At 29.7% G+C, this 22,324-nt stretch overlaps 20 non-coding genes across 20 annotated transcripts; all 20 read left to right on the plus strand.

Annotated features, from left to right (window-relative positions):
- The first annotated feature begins 958 nt into the window (after positions 1 to 958).
- Positions 959 to 1,031, plus strand: TRNAF-GAA (transfer RNA phenylalanine (anticodon GAA)). The gene has a single exon. It is a non-coding gene; the product is annotated as a tRNA-Phe (tRNA).
- Positions 1,032 to 2,006: 975 nt separating this feature from the next.
- Positions 2,007 to 2,079, plus strand: TRNAF-GAA (transfer RNA phenylalanine (anticodon GAA)). Its single transcript has one exon. It is a non-coding gene; the product is annotated as a tRNA-Phe (tRNA).
- A 940-nt stretch (positions 2,080 to 3,019) lies between these two features.
- On the plus strand, positions 3,020 to 3,092 carry TRNAF-GAA (transfer RNA phenylalanine (anticodon GAA)). The gene has a single exon. It is a non-coding gene; the product is annotated as a tRNA-Phe (tRNA).
- A 975-nt stretch (positions 3,093 to 4,067) lies between these two features.
- TRNAF-GAA (transfer RNA phenylalanine (anticodon GAA)) lies at positions 4,068 to 4,140 on the plus strand. The gene has a single exon. It is a non-coding gene; the product is annotated as a tRNA-Phe (tRNA).
- A 975-nt stretch (positions 4,141 to 5,115) lies between these two features.
- Positions 5,116 to 5,188, plus strand: TRNAF-GAA (transfer RNA phenylalanine (anticodon GAA)). Its single transcript has one exon. It is a non-coding gene; the product is annotated as a tRNA-Phe (tRNA).
- Positions 5,189 to 6,163: 975 nt separating this feature from the next.
- Positions 6,164 to 6,236, plus strand: TRNAF-GAA (transfer RNA phenylalanine (anticodon GAA)). The gene has a single exon. It is a non-coding gene; the product is annotated as a tRNA-Phe (tRNA).
- Positions 6,237 to 7,211: 975 nt separating this feature from the next.
- On the plus strand, positions 7,212 to 7,284 carry TRNAF-GAA (transfer RNA phenylalanine (anticodon GAA)). The gene has a single exon. It is a non-coding gene; the product is annotated as a tRNA-Phe (tRNA).
- A 2,023-nt stretch (positions 7,285 to 9,307) lies between these two features.
- TRNAF-GAA (transfer RNA phenylalanine (anticodon GAA)) lies at positions 9,308 to 9,380 on the plus strand. The gene has a single exon. It is a non-coding gene; the product is annotated as a tRNA-Phe (tRNA).
- A 975-nt stretch (positions 9,381 to 10,355) lies between these two features.
- On the plus strand, positions 10,356 to 10,428 carry TRNAF-GAA (transfer RNA phenylalanine (anticodon GAA)). The gene has a single exon. It is a non-coding gene; the product is annotated as a tRNA-Phe (tRNA).
- Positions 10,429 to 11,403: 975 nt separating this feature from the next.
- On the plus strand, positions 11,404 to 11,476 carry TRNAF-GAA (transfer RNA phenylalanine (anticodon GAA)). The gene has a single exon. It is a non-coding gene; the product is annotated as a tRNA-Phe (tRNA).
- A 975-nt stretch (positions 11,477 to 12,451) lies between these two features.
- TRNAF-GAA (transfer RNA phenylalanine (anticodon GAA)) lies at positions 12,452 to 12,524 on the plus strand. The gene has a single exon. It is a non-coding gene; the product is annotated as a tRNA-Phe (tRNA).
- A 928-nt stretch (positions 12,525 to 13,452) lies between these two features.
- On the plus strand, positions 13,453 to 13,525 carry TRNAF-GAA (transfer RNA phenylalanine (anticodon GAA)). Its single transcript has one exon. It is a non-coding gene; the product is annotated as a tRNA-Phe (tRNA).
- A 974-nt stretch (positions 13,526 to 14,499) lies between these two features.
- Positions 14,500 to 14,572, plus strand: TRNAF-GAA (transfer RNA phenylalanine (anticodon GAA)). Its single transcript has one exon. It is a non-coding gene; the product is annotated as a tRNA-Phe (tRNA).
- A 975-nt stretch (positions 14,573 to 15,547) lies between these two features.
- Positions 15,548 to 15,620, plus strand: TRNAF-GAA (transfer RNA phenylalanine (anticodon GAA)). Its single transcript has one exon. It is a non-coding gene; the product is annotated as a tRNA-Phe (tRNA).
- A 972-nt stretch (positions 15,621 to 16,592) lies between these two features.
- On the plus strand, positions 16,593 to 16,665 carry TRNAF-GAA (transfer RNA phenylalanine (anticodon GAA)). The gene has a single exon. It is a non-coding gene; the product is annotated as a tRNA-Phe (tRNA).
- Positions 16,666 to 17,640: 975 nt separating this feature from the next.
- TRNAF-GAA (transfer RNA phenylalanine (anticodon GAA)) lies at positions 17,641 to 17,713 on the plus strand. The gene has a single exon. It is a non-coding gene; the product is annotated as a tRNA-Phe (tRNA).
- A 975-nt stretch (positions 17,714 to 18,688) lies between these two features.
- Positions 18,689 to 18,761, plus strand: TRNAF-GAA (transfer RNA phenylalanine (anticodon GAA)). Its single transcript has one exon. It is a non-coding gene; the product is annotated as a tRNA-Phe (tRNA).
- A 972-nt stretch (positions 18,762 to 19,733) lies between these two features.
- On the plus strand, positions 19,734 to 19,806 carry TRNAF-GAA (transfer RNA phenylalanine (anticodon GAA)). The gene has a single exon. It is a non-coding gene; the product is annotated as a tRNA-Phe (tRNA).
- A 972-nt stretch (positions 19,807 to 20,778) lies between these two features.
- Positions 20,779 to 20,851, plus strand: TRNAF-GAA (transfer RNA phenylalanine (anticodon GAA)). The gene has a single exon. It is a non-coding gene; the product is annotated as a tRNA-Phe (tRNA).
- Positions 20,852 to 21,814: 963 nt separating this feature from the next.
- Positions 21,815 to 21,887, plus strand: TRNAF-GAA (transfer RNA phenylalanine (anticodon GAA)). Its single transcript has one exon. It is a non-coding gene; the product is annotated as a tRNA-Phe (tRNA).
- Positions 21,888 to 22,324: the final 437 nt, after the last annotated feature.

Below are 22,324 nucleotides of genomic sequence, written 5' to 3' on the forward strand. Positions count from 1 at the left end.
ATTTTATTTAGCAAATTTGAAAATCATTTTTATACGATTTATCAGCTATATTTGATAGGTAATATCATCGATTTATAACACAGCGGAATGAGAGGCATATAAAATCGAAATTGGGTAAATTTTATGTTCTATGATTTGTTAAACGAAAACCAAACTCTTAAACTTTCTCGCCTTCAAAGGTAAAGTTATGACCTTATTACTATCTTATCATAATGCTTAAGGGATTTGAATTCATACGATTTAAAGATACAAATTGCTTTTATATTGTGACAAAAGTGTTGAGTTCTATATCATTATATACATTCTAAAGAAAGGCATGTCCTGTAGGAATAGGTTAGATAATGGGAGTCGTATTATTTTTTGTCAACATTTTGAATTTTATCAATTTTGTAAGTTTCACTTTCACATCGGGATGACACACGGCCTTAAACACAATGAACGTGACCCACTCATATTGGAACAATTATAATGGTTTTGCTTTATTTCATAAATCTAACACAAATTAAATAAATAAAGCTATATGGTAAATGCAATACTAATATGAAAAAGTGTAAACAATTAGTTGAAGTCTAATGAATACTAAAATTCTTAGGAGCTCATTACAACATACTCAACGTAAATAACCAATCCATTTAAAACCATTAACCTCAACAGAATTTGGATGATTGAAAGACACATATCTATATTTCAACACTTACAATAATATTAAAATGTGTGGTTCATTAAATACTGTTTAAGGTTAATAAGTTAAAGGACCTTGTTATCTTTAAGACCCATCATTCAAATTAACATTAATGACAAATGAAATTTGTGACTAACATCTAATTTAGGTCCAAATTTTGTGTCAAAATAACATTATTCTTGTTTTTCATTCGTTTACTATCATCTCAGAGTAGAAAATTAACAATTAATGTATCATACACAAATTATATCACTAAGTAGCCCAAAAGAATGACTAGCGGGGATAGCTCAGTTGGGAGAGCGTCAGACTGAAGATCTGAAGGTCACGTGTTCGATCCACGTTCACCGCATTATAGTATGCTTATATCTTTTATTTAGCAAATTTGAAAATCATTTTTATACGATTTATCAGCTATATTTGATAGGTAATATCATCGATTTATAACACAGCGGAGTGAGAGGCATATAAAATCGAAATTGGGTAAATTTTATGTTCTATGATTTGTCAAACGAAAACCAAGCTCTTAAACTTTCTCGCCTTCAAAGGTAAAGTTATGACCTTATTACTATCTTATCATAATGCTTAAGGGATTTGAATTCATACGATTTAAAGATACAAATTGCTTTTATATTGTGACAAAAGTGTTGAGTTCTATATCATTATATACATTCTAAAGAAAGGCATGTCCTGTAGGAATAGGTTAGATAATGGGAGTCGTATTATTTTTGGTCAACATTTTGAATTTTATCAATTTTGTAAGTTTCACTTTCACATCGGGATGACACACGGCCTTAAACACAATGAACGTGACCCACTCATATTGGAACAATTATAATGGTTTTGCTTTATTTCATAAATCTAACACAAATTAAATAAATAAAGCTATATGGTAAATGCAATACTAATATGAAAAAGTGTAAACAATTAGTTGAAGTCTAATGAATACTAAAATTCTTAGGAGCTCATTACAACATACTCAACGTAAATAACCAATCAGTTTAAAACCATTAACCTCAACAGAATTTGGATGATTGAAAGACACATATCTATATTTCAACACTTACAATAATATTAAAATGTGTGGTTCATTAAATACTGTTTAAGGTTAATAAGTTAAAGGACCTTGTTATCTTTAAGACCCATCATTCAAATTAACATTAATGACAAATGAAATTTGTGACTAACATCTAATTTAGGTCCAAATTTTGTGTCAAAATAACGTTATTCTTGTTTTTCATTCGTTTACTATCATCTCAGAGTAGAAAATTAACAATTAATGTATCATACACAAATTATATCACTAAGTAGTCCAAAAGAATGACTAGCGGGGATAGCTCAGTTGGGAGAGCGTCAGACTGAAGATCTGAAGGTCACGTGTTCGATCCAAGTTCACCGCATTATAGCATGCTTATATGATTTATCAGCTATATTTGATAGGTAATATCATCGATTTATAACACAGCGGAGTGAGAGGCGTATACAATCGAAATTGGGTAAATTTTATGTTCTATGATTTGTCAAACAAAAACCAAGCTCTTAAACTTTCTCGCCTTCAAAGGTAAAGTTATGACCTTATTACTATCTTATCATAATGCTTAAGGGATTTGAATTCATACGATTTAAAGATACAAATTGCTTTTATATTGTGACAAAAGTGTTGAGTTCTATATCATTATATACATTCTAAAGAAAGGCATGTCCTGTAGGAATAGGTTAGATAATGGGAGTCGTATTATTTTTGGTCAACATTTTGAATTTTATCAATTTTGTAAGTTTCACTTTCACATCGGGATGACACACGGCCTTAAACACAATGAACGTGACCCACTCATATTGGAACAATTATAATGGTTTTGCTTTATTTCATAAATCTAACACAAATTAAATAAATAAAGCTATATGGTAAATGCAATACTAATATGAAAAAGTGTAAACAATTAGTTGAAGTCTAATGAATACTAAAATTCTTAGGAGCTCATTACAACATACTCAACGTAAATAACCAATCAGTTTAAAACCATTAACCTCAACAGAATTTGGATGATTGAAAGACACATATCTATATTTCAACACTTACAATAATATTAAAATGTGTGGTTCATTAAATACTGTTTAAGGTTAATAAGTTAAAGGACCTTGTTATCTTTAAGACCCATCATTCAAATTAACATTAATGACAAATGAAATTTGTGACTAACATCTAATTTAGGTCCAAATTTTGTGTCAAAATAACATTATTCTTGTTTTTCATTCGTTTACTATCATCTCAGAGTAGAAAATTAACAATTAATGTATCATACACAAATTATATCACTAAGTAGCCCAAAAGAATGACTAGCGGGGATAGCTCAGTTGGGAGAGCGTCAGACTGAAGATCTGAAGGTCACGTGTTCGATCCACGTTCACCGCATTATAATATGCTTATATCTTTTATTTAGCAAATTTGAAAATCATTTTTATACGATTTATCAGCTATATTTGATAGGTAATATCATCGATTTATAACACAGCGGAGTGAGAGGCATATAAAATCGAAATTGGGTAAATTTTATGTTCTATGATTTGTCAAACGAAAACCAAGCTCTTAAACTTTCTCGCCTTCAAAGGTAAAGTTATGACCTTATTACTATCTTATCATAATGCTTAAGGGATTTGAATTCATACGATTTAAAGATACAAATTGCTTTTATATTGTGACAAAAGTGTTGAGTTCTATATCATTATATACATTCTAAAGAAAGGCATGTCCTGTAGGAATAGGTTAGATAATGGGAGTCGTATTATTTTTGGTCAACATTTTGAATTTTATCAATTTTGTAAGTTTCACTTTCACATCGGGATGACACACGGCCTTAAACACAATGAACGTGACCCACTCATATTGGAACAATTATAATGGTTTTGCTTTATTTCATAAATCTAACACAAATTAAATAAATAAAGCTATATGGTAAATGCAATACTAATATGAAAAAGTGTAAACAATTAGTTGAAGTCTAATGAATACTAAAATTCTTAGGAGCTCATTACAACATACTCAACGTAAATAACCAATCAGTTTAAAACCATTAACCTCAACAGAATTTGGATGATTGAAAGACACATATCTATATTTCAACACTTACAATAATATTAAAATGTGTGGTTCATTAAATACTGTTTAAGGTTAATAAGTTAAAGGACCTTGTTATCTTTAAGACCCATCATTCAAATTAACATTAATGACAAATGAAATTTGTGACTAACATCTAATTTAGGTCCAAATTTTGTGTCAAAATAACATTATTCTTGTTTTTCATTCGTTTACTATCATCTCAGAGTAGAAAATTAACAATTAATGTATCATACACAAATTATATCACTAAGTAGTCCAAAAGAATGACTAGCGGGGATAGCTCAGTTGGGAGAGCGTCAGACTGAAGATCTGAAGGTCACGTGTTCGATCCACGTTCACCGCATTATAGTATGCTTATATCTTTTATTTAGCAAATTTGAAAATCATTTTTATACGATTTATCAGCTATATTTGATAGGTAATATCATCGATTTATAACACAGCGGAGTGAGAGGCATATAAAATCGAAATTGGGTAAATTTTATGTTCTATGATTTGTCAAACGAAAACCAAGCTCTTAAACTTTCTCGCCTTCAAAGGTAAAGTTATGACCTTATTACTATCTTATCATAATGCTTAAGGGATTTGAATTCATACGATTTAAAGATACAAATTGCTTTTATATTGTGACAAAAGTGTTGAGTTCTATATCATTATATACATTCTAAAGAAAGGCATGTCCTGTAGGAATAGGTTAGATAATGGGAGTCGTATTATTTTTGGTCAACATTTTGAATTTTATCAATTTTGTAAGTTTCACTTTCACATCGGGATGACACACGGCCTTAAACACAATGAACGTGACCCACTCATATTGGAACAATTATAATGGTTTTGCTTTATTTCATAAATCTAACACAAATTAAATAAATAAAGCTATATGGTAAATGCAATACTAATATGAAAAAGTGTAAACAATTAGTTGAAGTCTAATGAATACTAAAATTCTTAGGAGCTCATTACAACATACTCAACGTAAATAACCAATCCATTTAAAACCATTAACCTCAACAGAATTTGGATGATTGAAAGACACATATCTATATTTCAACACTTACAATAATATTAAAATGTGTGGTTCATTAAATACTGTTTAAGGTTAATAAGTTAAAGGACCTTGTTATCTTTAAGACCCATCATTCAAATTAACATTAATGACAAATGAAATTTGTGACTAACATCTAATTTAGGTCCAAATTTTGTGTCAAAATAACGTTATTCTTGTTTTTCATTCGTTTACTATCATCTCAGAGTAGAAAATTAACAATTAATGTATCATACACAAATTATATCACTAAGTAGTCCAAAAGAATGACTAGCGGGGATAGCTCAGTTGGGAGAGCGTCAGACTGAAGATCTGAAGGTCACGTGTTCGATCCACGTTCACCGCATTATAGTATGCTTATATCTTTTATTTAGCAAATTTGAAAATCATTTTTATACGATTTATCAGCTATATTTGATAGGTAATATCATCGATTTATAACACAGCGGAGTGAGAGGCATATAAAATCGAAATTGGGTAAATTTTATGTTCTATGATTTGTCAAACGAAAACCAAGCTCTTAAACTTTCTCGCCTTCAAAGGTAAAGTTATGACCTTATTACTATCTTATCATAATGCTTAAGGGATTTGAATTCATACGATTTAAAGATACAAATTGCTTTTATATTGTGACAAAAGTGTTGAGTTCTATATCATTATATACATTCTAAAGAAAGGCATGTCCTGTAGGAATAGGTTAGATAATGGGAGTCGTATTATTTTTGGTCAACATTTTGAATTTTATCAATTTTGTAAGTTTCACTTTCACATCGGGATGACACACGGCCTTAAACACAATGAACGTGACCCACTCATATTGGAACAATTATAATGGTTTTGCTTTATTTCATAAATCTAACACAAATTAAATAAATAAAGCTATATGGTAAATGCAATACTAATATGAAAAAGTGTAAACAATTAGTTGAAGTCTAATGAATACTAAAATTCTTAGGAGCTCATTACAACATACTCAACGTAAATAACCAATCAGTTTAAAACCATTAACCTCAACAGAATTTGGATGATTGAAAGACACATATCTATATTTCAACACTTACAATAATATTAAAATGTGTGGTTCATTAAATACTGTTTAAGGTTAATAAGTTAAAGGACCTTGTTATCTTTAAGACCCATCATTCAAATTAACATTAATGACAAATGAAATTTGTGACTAACATCTAATTTAGGTCCAAATTTTGTGTCAAAATAACATTATTCTTGTTTTTCATTCGTTTACTATCATCTCAGAGTAGAAAATTAACAATTAATGTATCATACACAAATTATATCACTAAGTAGTCCAAAAGAATGACTAGCGGGGATAGCTCAGTTGGGAGAGCGTCAGACTGAAGATCTGAAGGTCACGTGTTCGATCCACGTTCACCGCATTATAGTATGCTTATATCTTTTATTTAGCAAATTTGAAAATCATTTTTATACGATTTATCAGCTATATTTGATAGGTAATATCATCGATTTATAACACAGCGGAGTGAGAGGCATATAAAATCGAAATTGGGTAAATTTTATGTTCTATGATTTGTCAAACGAAAACCAAGCTCTTAAACTTTCTCGCCTTCAAAGGTAAAGTTATGACCTTATTACTATCTTATCATAATGCTTAAGGGATTTGAATTCATACGATTTAAAGATACAAATTGCTTTTATATTGTGACAAAAGTGTTGAGTTCTATATCATTATATACATTCTAAAGAAAGGCATGTCCTGTAGGAATAGGTTAGATAATGGGAGTCGTATTATTTTTGGTCAACATTTTGAATTTTATCAATTTTGTAAGTTTCACTTTCACATCGGGATGACACACGGCCTTAAACACAATGAACGTGACCCACTCATATTGGAACAATTATAATGGTTTTGCTTTATTTCATAAATCTAACACAAATTAAATAAATAAAGCTATATGGTAAATGCAATACTAATATGAAAAAGTGTAAACAATTAGTTGAAGTCTAATGAATACTAAAATTCTTAGGAGCTCATTACAACATACTCAACGTAAATAACCAATCAGTTTAAAACCATTAACCTCAACAGAATTTGGATGATTGAAAGACACATATCTATATTTCAACACTTACAATAATATTAAAATGTGTGGTTCATTAAATACTGTTTAAGGTTAATAAGTTAAAGGACCTTGTTATCTTTAAGACCCATCATTCAAATTAACATTAATGACAAATGAAATTTGTGACTAACATCTAATTTAGGTCCAAATTTTGTGTCAAAATAACGTTATTCTTGTTTTTCATTCGTTTACTATCATCTCAGAGTAGAAAATTAACAATTAATGTATCATACACAAATTATATCACTAAGTAGTCCAAAAGAATGACTAGCGGGGATAGCTCAGTTGGGAGAGCGTCAGACTGAAGATCTGAAGGTCACGTGTTCGATCCACGTTCACCGCATTATAGTATGCTTATATCTTTTATTTAGCAAATTTGAAAATCATTTTTATACGATTTATCAGCTATATTTGATAGGTAATATCATCGATTTATAACACAGCGGAGTGAGAGGCATATAAAATCGAAATTGGGTAAATTTTATGTTCTATGATTTGTCAAACGAAAACCAAGCTCTTAAACTTTCTCGCCTTCAAAGGTAAAGTTATGACCTTATTACTATCTTATCATAATGCTTAAGGGATTTGAATTCATACGATTTAAAGATACAAATTGCTTTTATATTGTGACAAAAGTGTTGAGTTCTATATCATTATATACATTCTAAAGAAAGGCATGTCCTGTAGGAATAGGTTAGATAATGGGAGTCGTATTATTTTTGGTCAACATTTTGAATTTTATCAATTTTGTAAGTTTCACTTTCACATCGGGATGACACACGGCCTTAAACACAATGAACGTGACCCACTCATATTGGAACAATTATAATGGTTTTGCTTTATTTCATAAATCTAACACAAATTAAATAAATAAAGCTATATGGTAAATGCAATACTAATATGAAAAAGTGTAAACAATTAGTTGAAGTCTAATGAATTCTAAAATTCTTAGGAGCTCATTACAACATACTCAACGTAAATAACCAATCAGTTTAAAACCATTAACCTCAACAGAATTTGGATGATTGAAAGACACATATCTATATTTCAACAGTTACAATAATATTAAAATGTGTGGTTCATTAAATACTGTTTAAGGTTAATAAGTTAAAGGACCTTGTTATCTTTAAGACCCATTATTCAAATTAACATTAATGACAAATGAAATTTGTTACTAACATCTAATTTAGGTCCAAATTTTGTGTCAAAATAACGTTATTCTTGTTTTTCATTCGTTTACTATCATCTCAGAGTAGAAAATTAACAATTAATGTATCATACACAAATTATATCACTAAGTAGTCCAAAAGAATGACTAGCGGGGATAGCTCAGTTGGGAGAGCGTCATACTGAAGATCTGAAGGTCACGTGTTCGATCCAAGTTCACCGCATTATAGCATGCTTATATCTTTTATTTAGCAAATTTGAAAATCATTTTTATACGATTTATCAGCTATATTTGATAGGTAATATCATCGATTTATAACACAGCGGAGTGAGAGGCATATAAAATCGAAATTGGGTAAATTTTATGTTCTATGATTTGTCAAACGAAAACCAAGCTCTTAAACTTTCTCGCCTTCAAAGGTAAAGTTATGACCTTATTACTATCTTATCATAATGCTTAAGGGATTTGAATTCATACGATTTAAAGATACAAATTGCTTTTATATTGTGACAAAAGTGTTGAGTTCTATATCATTATATACATTCTAAAGAAAGGCATGTCCTGTAGGAATAGGTTAGATAATGGGAGTCGTATTATTTTTGGTCAACATTTTGAATTTTATCATATTTGTAGGTTTCACTTTCACATCGGGATGACACACGGCCTTAAACACAATGAACGTGACCCACTCATATTGGAACAATTATAATGGTTTTGCTTTATTTCATAAATCTAACACAAATTAAATAAATAAAGCTATATGGTAAATGCAATACTAATATGAAAAAGTGTAAACAATTAGTTGAAGTCTAATGAATTCTAAAATTCTTAGGAGCTCATTACAACATACTCAACGTAAATAACCAATCAGTTTAAAACCATTAACCTCAACAGAATTTGGATGATTGAAAGACACATATCTATATTTCAACACTTACAATAATATTAAAATGTGTGGTTCATTAAATACTGTTTAAGGTTAATAAGTTAAAGGACCTTGTTATCTTTAAGACCCATCATTCAAATTAACATTAATGACAAATGAAATTTGTGACTAACATCTAAATTAGGTCCAAATTTTGTGTCAAAATAACGTTATTCTTGTTTTTCATTCGTTTACTATCATCTCAGAGTAGAAAATTAACAATTAATGTATCATACACAAATTATATCACTAAGTAGTCCAAAAGAATGACTAGCGGGGATAGCTCAGTTGGGAGAGCGTCAGACTGAAGATCTGAAGGTCACGTGTTCGATCCACGTTCACCGCATTATAGTATGCTTATATCTTTTATTTAGCAAATTTGAAAATCATTTTTATACGATTTATCAGCTATATTTGATAGGTAATATCATCGATTTATAACACAGCGGAGTGAGAGGCATATAAAATCGAAATTGGGTAAATTTTATGTTCTATGATTTGTCAAACGAAAACCAAGCTCTTAAACTTTCTCGCCTTCAAAGGTAAAGTTATGACCTTATTACTATCTTATCATAATGCTTAAGGGATTTGAATTCATACGATTTAAAGATACAAATTGCTTTTATATTGTGACAAAAGTGTTGAGTTCTATATCATTATATACATTCTAAAGAAAGGCATGTCCTGTAGGAATAGGTTAGATAATGGGAGTCGTATTATTTTTGGTCAACATTTTGAATTTTATCAATTTTGTAAGTTTCACTTTCACATCGGGATGACACACGGCCTTAAACACAATGAACGTGACCCACTCATATTGGAACAATTATAATGGTTTTGCTTTATTTCATAAATCTAACACAAATTAAATAAATAAAGCTATATGGTAAATGCAATACTAATATGAAAAAGTGTAAACAATTAGTTGAAGTCTAATGAATACTAAAATTCTTAGGAGCTCATTACAACATACTCAACGTAAATAACCAATCAGTTTAAAACCATTAACCTCAACAGAATTTGGATGATTGAAAGACACATATCTATATTTCAACACTTACAATAATATTAAAATGTGTGGTTCATTAAATACTGTTTAAGGTTAATAAGTTAAAGGACCTTGTTATCTTTAAGACCCATCATTCAAATTAACATTAATGACAAATGAAATTTGTGACTAACATCTAATTTAGGTCCAAATTTTGTGTCAAAATAACGTTATTCTTGTTTTTCATTCGTTTACTATCATCTCAGAGTAGAAAATTAACAATTAATGTATCATACACAAATTATATCACTAAGTAGTCCAAAAGAATGACTAGCGGGGATAGCTCAGTTGGGAGAGCGTCAGACTGAAGATCTGAAGGTCACGTGTTCGATCCACGTTCACCGCATTATAGTATGCTTATATCTTTTATTTAGCAAATTTGAAAATCATTTTTATACGATTTATCAGCTATATTTGATAGGTAATATCATCGATTTATAACACAGCGGAGTGAGAGGCATATAAAATCGAAATTGGGTAAATTTTATGTTCTATGATTTGTCAAACGAAAACCAAGCTCTTAAACTTTCTCGCCTTCAAAGGTAAAGTTATGACCTTATTACTATCTTATCATAATGCTTAAGGGATTTGAATTCATACGATTTAAAGATACAAATTGCTTTTATATTGTGACAAAAGTGTTGAGTTCTATATCATTATATACATTCTAAAGAAAGGCATGTCCTGTAGGAATAGGTTAGATAATGGGAGTCGTATTATTTTTGGTCAACATTTTGAATTTTATCAATTTTGTAAGTTTCACTTTCACATCGGGATGACACACGGCCTTAAACACAATGAACGTGACCCACTCATATTGGAACAATTATAATGGTTTTGCTTTATTTCATAAATCTAACACAAATTAAATAAATAAAGCTATATGGTAAATGCAATACTAATATGAAAAAGTGTAAACAATTAGTTGAAGTCTAATGAATACTAAAATTCTTAGGAGCTCATTACAACATACTCAACGTAAATAACCAATCAGTTTAAAACCATTAACCTCAACAGAATTTGGATGATTGAAAGACACATATCTATATTTCAACACTTACAATAATATTAAAATGTGTGGTTCATTAAATACTGTTTAAGGTTAATAAGTTAAAGGACCTTGTTATCTTTAAGACCCATCATTCAAATTAACATTAATGACAAATGAAATTTGTGACTAACATCTAATTTAGGTCCAAATTTTGTGTCAAAATAACGTTATTCTTGTTTTTCATTCGTTTACTATCATCTCAGAGTAGAAAATTAACAATTAATGTATCATACACAAATTATATCACTAAGTAGTCCAAAAGAATGACTAGCGGGGATAGCTCAGTTGGGAGAGCGTCAGACTGAAGATCTGAAGGTCACGTGTTCGATCCACGTTCACCGCATTATAGTATGCTTATATCTTTTATTTAGCAAATTTGAAAATCATTTTTATACGATTTATCAGCTATATTTGATAGGTAATATCATCGATTTATAACACAGCGGAGTGAGAGGCGTATACAATCGAAATTGGGTAAATTTTATGTTCTATGATTTGTCAAACAAAAACCAAGCTCTTAAACTTTCTCGCCTTCAAAGGTAAAGTTATGACCTTATTACTATCTTATCATAATGCTTAAGGGATTTGAATTCATACGATTTAAAGATACAAATTGCTTTTATATTGTGACAAAAGTGTTGAGTTCTATATCATTATATACATTCTAAAGAAAGGCATGTCCTGTAGGAATAGGTTAGATAATGGGAGTCGTATTATTTTTGGTCAACATTTTGAATTTTATCAATTTTGTAAGTTTCACTTTCACATCGGGATGACACACGGCCTTAAACACAATGAACGTGACCCACTCATATTGGAACAATTATAATGGTTTTGCTTTATTTCATAAATCTAACACAAATTAAATAAATAAAGCTATATGGTAAATGCAATACTAATATGAAAAAGTGTAAACAATTAGTTGAAGTCTAATGAATTCTAAAATTCTTAGGAGCTCATTACAACATACTCAACGTAAATAACCAATCAGTTTAAAACCATTAACCTCAACAGAATTTGGATGATTGAAAGACACATATCTATATTTCAACACTTACAATAATATTAAAATGTGTGGTTCATTAAATACTGTTTAAGGTTAATAAGTTAAAGGACCTTGTTATCTTTAAGACCCATCATTCAAATTAACATTAATGACAAATGAAATTTGTGACTAACATCTAATTTAGGTCCAAATTTTGTGTCAAAATAACGTTATTCTTGTTTTTCATTCGTTTACTATCATCTCAGAGTAGAAAATTAACAATTAATGTATCATACACAAATTATATCACTAAGTAGTCCAAAAGAATGACTAGCGGGGATAGCTCAGTTGGGAGAGCGTCAGACTGAAGATTTGAAGGTCACGTGTTCGATCCACGTTCACCGCATTATAGTATGCTTATATCTTTTATTTAGCAAATTTGAAAATCATTTTTATACGATTTATCAGCTATATTTGATAGGTAATATCATCGATTTATAACACAGCGGAGTGAGAGGCATATAAAATCGAAATTGGGTAAATTTTATGTTCTATGATTTGTCAAAGACCTTATTACTATCTTATCATAATGCTTAAGGGATTTGAATTCATACGATTTAAAGATACAAATTGCTTTTATATTGTGACAAAAGTGTTGAGTTCTATATCATTATATACATTCTAAAGAAAGGCATGTCCTGTAGGAATAGGTTAGATAATGGGAGTCGTATTATTTTTGGTCAACATTTTGAATTTTATCAATTTTGTAAGTTTCACTTTCACATCGGGATGACACACGGCCTTAAACACAATGAACGTGACCCACTCATATTGGAACAATTATAATGGTTTTGCTTTATTTCATAAATCTAACACAAATTAAATAAATAAAGCTATATGGTAAATGCAATACTAATATGAAAAAGTGTAAACAATTAGTTGAAGTCTAATGAATACTAAAATTCTTAGGAGCTCATTACAACATACTCAACGTAAATAACCAATCAGTTTAAAACCATTAACCTCAACAGAATTTGGATGATTGAAAGACACATATCTATATTTCAACACTTACAATAATATTAAAATGTGTGGTTCATTAAATACTGTTTAAGGTTAATAAGTTAAAGGACCTTGTTATCTTTAAGACCCATCATTCAAATTAACATTAATGACAAATGAAATTTGTGACTAACATCTAATTTAGGTCCAAATTTTGTGTCAAAATAACATTATTCTTGTTTTTCATTCGTTTACTATCATCTCAGAGTAGAAAATTAACAATTAATGTATCATACACAAATTATATCACTAAGTAGCCAAAAGAATGACTAGCGGGGATAGCTCAGTTGGGAGAGCGTCAGACTGAAGATCTGAAGGTCACGTGTTCGATCCACGTTCACCGCATTATAGTATGCTTATATCTTTTATTTAGCAAATTTGAAAATCATTTTTATACGATTTATCAGCTATATTTGATAGGTAATATCATCGATTTATAACACAGCGGAGTGAGAGGCATATAAAATCGAAATTGGGTAAATTTTATGTTCTATGATTTGTCAAACGAAAACCAAGCTCTTAAACTTTCTCGCCTTCAAAGGTAAAGTTATGACCTTATTACTATCTTATCATAATGCTTAAGGGATTTGAATTCATACGATTTAAAGATACAAATTGCTTTTATATTGTGACAAAAGTGTTGAGTTCTATATCATTATATACATTCTAAAGAAAGGCATGTCCTGTAGGAATAGGTTAGATAATGGGAGTCGTATTATTTTTGGTCAACATTTTGAATTTTATCATTTTGTAAGTTTCACTTTCACATCGGGATGACACACGGCCTTAAACACAATGAACGTGACCCACTCATATTGGAACAATTATAATGGTTTTGCTTTATTTCATAAATCTAACACAAATTAAATAAATAAAGCTATATGGTAAATGCAATACTAATATGAAAAAGTGTAAACAATTAGTTGAAGTCTAATGAATACTAAAATTCTTAGGAGCTCATTACAACATACTCAACGTAAATAACCAATCAGTTTAAAACCATTAACCTCAACAGAATTTGGATGATTGAAAGACACATATCTATATTTCAACACTTACAATAATATTAAAATGTGTGGTTCATTAAATACTGTTTAAGGTTAATAAGTTAAAGGACCTTGTTATCTTTAAGACCCATCATTCAAATTAACATTAATGACAAATGAAATTTGTGACTAACATCTAATTTAGGTCCAAATTTTGTGTCAAAATAACATTATTCTTGTTTTTCATTCGTTTACTATCATCTCAGAGTAGAAAATTAACAATTAATGTATCATACACAAATTATATCACTAAGTAGCCCAAAAGAATGACTAGCGGGGATAGCTCAGTTGGGAGAGCGTCAGACTGAAGATCTGAAGGTCACGTGTTCGATCCACGTTCACCGCATTATAGTATGCTTATATCTTTTATTTAGCAAATTTGAAAATCATTTTTATACGATTTATCAGCTATATTTGATAGGTAATATCATCGATTTATAACACAGCGGAGTGAGAGGCATATAAAATCGAAATTGGGTAAATTTTATGTTCTATGATTTGTCAAACGAAAACCAAGCTCTTAAACTTTCTCGCCTTCAAAGGTAAAGTTATGACCTTATTACTATCTTATCATAATGCTTAAGGGATTTGAATTCATACGATTTAAAGATACAAATTGCTTTTATATTGTGACAAAAGTGTTGAGTTCTATATCATTATATACATTCTAAAGAAAGGCATGTCCTGTAGGAATAGGTTAGATAATGGGAGTCGTATTATTTTTGGTCAACATTTTGAATTTTATCAATTTTGTAAGTTTCACTTTCACATCGGGATGACACACGGCCTTAAACACAATGAACGTGACCCACTCATATTGGAACAATTATAATGGTTTTGCTTTATTTCATAAATCTAACACAAATTAAATAAATAAAGCTATATGGTAAATGCAATACTAATATGAAAAAGTGTAAACAATTAGTTGAAGTCTAATGAATACTAAAATTCTTAGGAGCTCATTACAACATACTCAACGTAAATAACCAATCAGTTTAAAACCATTAACCTCAACAGAATTTGGATGATTGAAAGACACATATCTATATTTCAACACTTACAATAATATTAAAATGTGTGGTTCATTAAATACTGTTTAAGGTTAATAAGTTAAAGGACCTTGTTATCTTTAAGACCCATCATTCAAATTAACATTAATGACAAATGAAATTTGTGACTAACATCTAATTTAGGTCCAAATTTTGTGTCAAAATAACATTATTCTTGTTTTTCATTCGTTTACTATCATCTCAGAGTAGAAAATTAACAATTAATGTATCATACACAAATTATATCACTAAGTAGCCCAAAAGAATGACTAGCGGGGATAGCTCAGTTGGGAGAGCGTCAGACTGAAGATCTGAAGGTCACGTGTTCGATCCACGTTCACCGCATTATAATGCTTATATCTTTTATTTAGCAAATTTGAAAATCATTTTTATACGATTTATCAGCTATATTTGATAGGTAATATCATCGATTTATAACACAGCGGAGTGAGAGGCATATAAAATCGAAATTGGGTAAATTTTATGTTCTATGATTTGTCAAACGAAAACCAAGCTCTTAAACTTTCTCGCCTTCAAAGGTAAAGTTATGACCTTATTACTATCTTATCATAATGCTTAAGGGATTTGAATTCATACGATTTAAAGATACAAATTGCTTTTATATTGTGACAAAAGTGTTGAGTTCTATATCATTATATACATTCTAAAGAAAGGCATGTCCTGTAGGAATAGGTTAGATAATGGGAGTCGTATTATTTTTGGTCAACATTTTGAATTTTATCAATTTTGTAAGTTTCACTTTCACATCGGGATGACACACGGCCTTAAACACAATGAACGTGACCCACTCATATTGGAACAATTATAATGGTTTTGCTTTATTTCATAAATCTAACACAAATTAAATAAATAAAGCTATATGGTAAATGCAATACTAATATGAAAAAGTGTAAACAATTAGTTGAAGTCTAATGAATACTAAAATTCTTAGGAGCTCATTACAACATACTCAACGTAAATAACCAATCAGTTTAAAACCATTAACCTCAACAGAATTTGGATGATTGAAAGACACATATCTATATTTCAACACTTACAATAATATTAAAATGTGTGGTTCATTAAATACTGTTTAAGGTTAATAAGTTAAAGGACCTTGTTATCTTTAAGACCCATCATTCAAATTAACATTAATGACAAATGAAATTTGTGACTAACATCTAATTTAGGTCCAAATTTTGTGTCAAAATAACATTATTCTTGTTTTTCATTCGTTTACTATCATCTCAGAGTAGAAAATTAACAATTAATGTATCATACACAAATATATCACTAAGTAGCCCAAAAGAATGACTAGCGGGGATAGCTCAGTTGGGAGAGCGTCAGACTGAAGATCTGAAGGTCACGTGTTCGATCCACGTTCACCGCATTATAATATGCTTATATCTTTTATTTAGCAAATTTGAAAATCATTTTTATACGATTTATCAGCTATATTTGATAGGTAATATCATCGATTTATAACACAGCGGAGTGAGAGGCATATAAAATCGAAATTGGGTAAATTTTATGTTCTATGATTTGTCAAACGAAAACCAAGCTCTTAAACTTTCTCGCCTTCAAAGGTAAAGTTATGACCTTATTACTATCTTATCATAATGCTTAAGGGATTTGAATTCATACGATTTAAAGATACAAATTGCTTTTATATTGTGACAAAAGTGTTGAGTTCTATATCATTATATACATTCTAAAGAAAGGCATGTCCTGTAGGAATAGGTTAGATAATGGGAGTCGTATTATTTTTGGTCAACATTTTGAATTTTATCAATTTTGTAAGTTTCACTTTCACATCGGGATGACACACGGCCTTAAACACAATGAACGTGACCCACTCATATTGGAACAATTATAATGGTTTTGCTTTATTTCATAAATCTAACACAAATTAAATAAATAAAGCTATATGGTAAATGCAATACTAATATGAAAAAGTGTAAACAATTAGTTGAAGTCTAATGAATACTAAAATTCTTAGGAGCTCATTACAACATACTCAACGTAAATAACCAATCAGTTTAAAACCATTAACCTCAACAGAATTTGGATGATTGAAAGACACATATCTATATTTCAACACTTACAATAATATTAAAATGTGTGGTTCATTAAATACTGTTTAAGGTTAATAAGTTAAAGGACCTTGTTATCTTTAAGACCCATCATTCAAATTAACATTAATGACAAATGAAATTTGTGACTAACATCTAATTTAGGTCCAAATTTTGTGTCAAAATAACATTATTCTTGTTTTTCATTCGTTTACTATCATCTCAGAGTAGAAAATTAACAATTAATGTATCATACACAAATTATATCACTAAGTAGCCCAAAAGAATGACTAGCGGGGATAGCTCAGTTGGGAGAGCGTCAGACTGAAGATCTGAAGGTCACGTGTTCGATCCACGTTCACCGCATTATAATATGCTTATATCTTTTATTTAGCAAATTTGAAAATCATTTTTATACGATTTATCAGCTATATTTGATAGGTAATATCATCGATTTATAACACAGCGGAGTGAGAGGCATATAAAATCGAAATTGGGTAAATTTTATGTTCTATGATTTGTCAAACGAAAACCAAGCTCTTAAACTTTCTCGCCTTCAAAGGTAAAGTTATGACCTTATTACTATCTTATCATAATGCTTAAGGGATTTGAATTCATACGATTTAAAGATACAAATTGCTTTTATATTGTGACAAAAGTGTTGAGTTCTATATCATTATATACATTCTAAAGAAAGGCATGTCCTGTAGGAATAGGTTAGATAATGGGAGTCGTATTATTTTTGGTCAACATTTTGAATTTTATCAATTTTGTAAGTTTCACTTTCACATCGGGATGACACACGGCCTTAAACACAATGAACGTGACCCACTCATATTGGAACAATTATAATGGTTTTGCTTTATTTCATAAATCTAACACAAATTAAATAAATAAAGCTATATGGTAAATGCAATACTAATATGAAAAAGTGTAAACAATTAGTTGAAGTCTAATGAATACTAAAATTCTTAGGAGCTCATTACAACATACTCAACGTAAATAACCAATCAGTTTAAAACCATTAACCTCAACAGAATTTGGATGATTGAAAGACACATATCTATATTTCAACACTTACAATAATATTAAAATGTGTGGTTCATTAAATACTGTTTAAGGTTAATAAGTTAAAGGACCTTGTTATCTTTAAGACCCATCATTCAAATTAACATTAATGACAAATGAAATTTGTGACTAACATCTAATTTAGGTCCAAATTTTGTGTCAAAATAACATTATTCTTGTTTTTCATTCGTTTACTATCATCTCAGAGTAGAAAATTAACAATTAATGTATCATACACAAATTATATCACTAAGTAGCCCAAAAGAATGACTAGCGGGGATAGCTCAGTTGGGAGAGCGTCAGACTGAAGATCTGAAGGTCACGTGTTCGATCCACGTTCACCGCATAATAATATGCTTATATCTTTTATTTAGCAATTTGAAAATCATTTTTATACGATTTATCAGCTATATTTGATAGGTAATATCATCGATTTATAACACAGCGGAGTGAGAGGCATATAAAATCGAAATTGGGTAAATTTTATGTTCTATGATTTGTCAAACGAAAACCAAGCTCTTAAACTTTCTCGCCTTCAAAGGTAAAGTTATGACCTTATTACTATCTTATCATAATGCTTAAGGGATTTGAATTCATACGATTTAAAGATACAAATTGCTTTTATATTGTGACAAAAGTGTTGAGTTCTATATCATTATATACATTCTAAAGAAAGGCATGTCCTGTAGGAATAGGTTAGATAATGGGAGTCGTATTATTTTTGGTCAACATTTTGAATTTTATCAATTTTGTAAGTTTCACTTTCACATCGGGATGACACACGGCCTTAAACACAATGAACGTGACCCACTCATATTGGAACAATTATAATGGTTTTGCTTTATTTCATAAATCTAACACAAATTAAATAAATAAAGCTATATGGTAATGCAATACTAATATGAAAAAGTGTAAACAATTAGTTGAAGTCTAATGAATACTAAAATTCTTAGGAGCTCATTACAACATACTCAACGTAAATAACCAATCAGTTTAAAACCATTAACCTCAACAGAATTTGGATGATTGAAAGACACATATCTATATTTCAACACTTACAATAATATTAAAATGTGTGGTTCATTAAATACTGTTTAAGGTTAATAAGTTAAAGGACCTTGTTATCTTTAAGACCCATCATTCAAATTAACATTAATGACAAATGAAATTTGTGACTAACATCTAATTTAGGTCCAAATTTTGTGTCAAAATAACATTATTCTTGTTTTTCATTCGTTTACTATCATCTCAGAGTAGAAAATTAACAATTAATGTATCATACACAAATTATATCACTAAGTAGCCCAAAGAATGACTAGCGGGGATAGCTCAGTTGGGAGAGCGTCAGACTGAAGATCTGAAGGTCACGTGTTCGATCCACGTTCACCGCATTATAATATGCTTATATCTTTTATTTAGCAAATTTGAAATCATTTTTATACGATTTATCAGCTATATTTGATAGGTAATATCATCGATTTATAACACAGCGGAGTGAGAGGCATATAAAATCGAAATTGGGTAAATTTTATGTTCTATGATTTGTCAAACGAAAACCAAGCTCTTAAACTTTCTCGCCTTCAAAGGTAAAGTTATGACCTTATTACTATCTTATCATAATGCTTAAGGGATTTGAATCATACGATTTAAAGATACAAATTGCTTTTATATTGTGACAAAAGTGTTGAGTTCTATATCATTATATACATTCTAAAGAAAGGCATGTCCTGTAGGAATAGGTTAGATAATGGGAGTCGTATTATTTTGGTCAACATTTTGAATTTTATCAATTTTGTAAGTTTCACTTTCACATCGGGATGACACACGGCCTTAAACACAATGAACGTGACCCACTCATATTGGAACAATTATAATGGTTTTGCTTTATTTCATAAATCTAACACAAATTAAATAAATAAAGCTATATGGTAAATGCAATACTAATATGAAAAAGTGTAAACAATTAGTTGAAGTCTAATGAATACTAAAATTCTTAGGAGCTCATTACAACATACTCAACGTAAATAACCAATCAGTTTAAAACCATTAACCTCAACAGAATTTGGATGATTGAAAGACACATATCTATATTTCAACACTTACAATAATATTAAAATGTGTGGTTCATTAAATACTGTTTAAGGTTAATAAGTTAAAGGACCTTGTTATCTTTAAGACCCATCATTCAAATTAACATTAATGACAAATGAAATTTGTGACTAACATCTAATTAGGTCCAAATTTTGTGTCAAAATAACGTTATTCTTGTTTTTCATTCGTTTTACTATCATCTCAGAGTAGAAAATTAACAATTAATGTATCATACACAAATTATATCACTAAGTAGCCCAAAAGAATGACTAGCGGGGATAGCTCAGTTGGGAGAGCGTCAGACTGAAGATCTGAAGGTCACGTGTTCGATCCACGTTCACCGCATTATATGCTTATATCTTTTATTTAGCAATTTGAAAATCATTTTTATACGATTTATCAGCTATATTTGATAGGTAATATCATCGATTTATAACACAGCGGAGTGAGAGGCATATAAAATCGAAATTGGGTAATTTTATGTTCTATGATTTGTCAAACGAAAACCAAGCTCTTAAACTTTCTCGCCTTCAAAGGTAAAGTTATGACCTTATTACTATCTTATCATAATGCTTAAGGGATTTGAATTCATACGATTTAAAGATACAAATTGCTTTTATATTGTGACAAAAGTGTTGAGTTCTATATCATTATATACATTCTAAAGAAAGGCATGTCCTGTAGGAATAGGTTAGATAATGAGTCGTATATTTTTGGTCAACATTTTGAATTTTATCAATTTTGTAAGTTTCACTTTCACATCGGATGACACACGGCCTTAAACACAATGAACGTGACCCACTCATCATATTGAAACAATTATAATGGTTTTGCTTTATTTCATAAATCTACACAAATTAAATAAATAAAGCTATATGGTAATGCAATACTAATATGAAAAAGTGTAACAATTAGTTGAAGTCTAATGAATACTAAAATTCTTAGGAGCTCATTACAACATACTCAACGTAAATAACCAATCAGTTTAAAACCATTAACCTCAACAGAATTTGGATGATTGAAAGACACATATCTATATTTCAACACTTACAATAATATTAAAATGTGTGGTTCATTAAATACTGTTTAAGGTTAATAAGTTAAAGGACCTTGTTATCTTTAAGACCCATCATTCAAATTAACATTAATGACAAATGAATTTGTGACTAACATCTAATTTAGGTCCAAATTTTGTGTCAAAATAACATTATTCTTGTTTTTCATTCGTTTACTATCATCTCAGAGTAGAAATTAACAATTAATGTATCATACACAATTATATCACTAAGTAGCCCAAAAGAATGACTAGCGGGGATAGCTCAGTTGGGAGAGCGTCAGACTGAAGATCTGAAGGTCACGTGTTCGATCCACGTTCACCGCATTATAGTATGCTTATATCTTTTATTTAGCAAATTTGAAAATCATTTTTATACGATTTATCAGCTATATTTGATAGGTAATATCATCGATTATAACACAGCGGAATGAGAGGCATATAAAATCGAAATTGGGTAAATTTTATGTTCTATGATTTGTCAAACGAAAACCAAGCTCTTAAACTTTCTCGCCTTCAAAGGTAAAGTTATGACCTTATTACTATCTTATCATAATGCTTAAGGGATTTGAATTCATACGATTTAAAGATACAAATTGCTTTTATATTGTGACAAAAGTGTTGAGTTCTATATCATTATATACATTCTAAAGAAAGGCATGTCCTGTAGGAATAGGTTAGATAATGGGAGTCGTATTATTTTTGGTCAACATTTTGAATTTTATCAATTTTGTAAGTTTCACTTTCACATCGGGATGACACAC

This window comes from Lathyrus oleraceus, unplaced genomic scaffold (assembly GCF_024323335.1).
Source record: "Lathyrus oleraceus cultivar Zhongwan6 unplaced genomic scaffold, CAAS_Psat_ZW6_1.0 chrUn0655, whole genome shotgun sequence".
Lineage (NCBI taxonomy): Eukaryota > Viridiplantae > Streptophyta > Magnoliopsida > Fabales > Fabaceae > Lathyrus > Lathyrus oleraceus.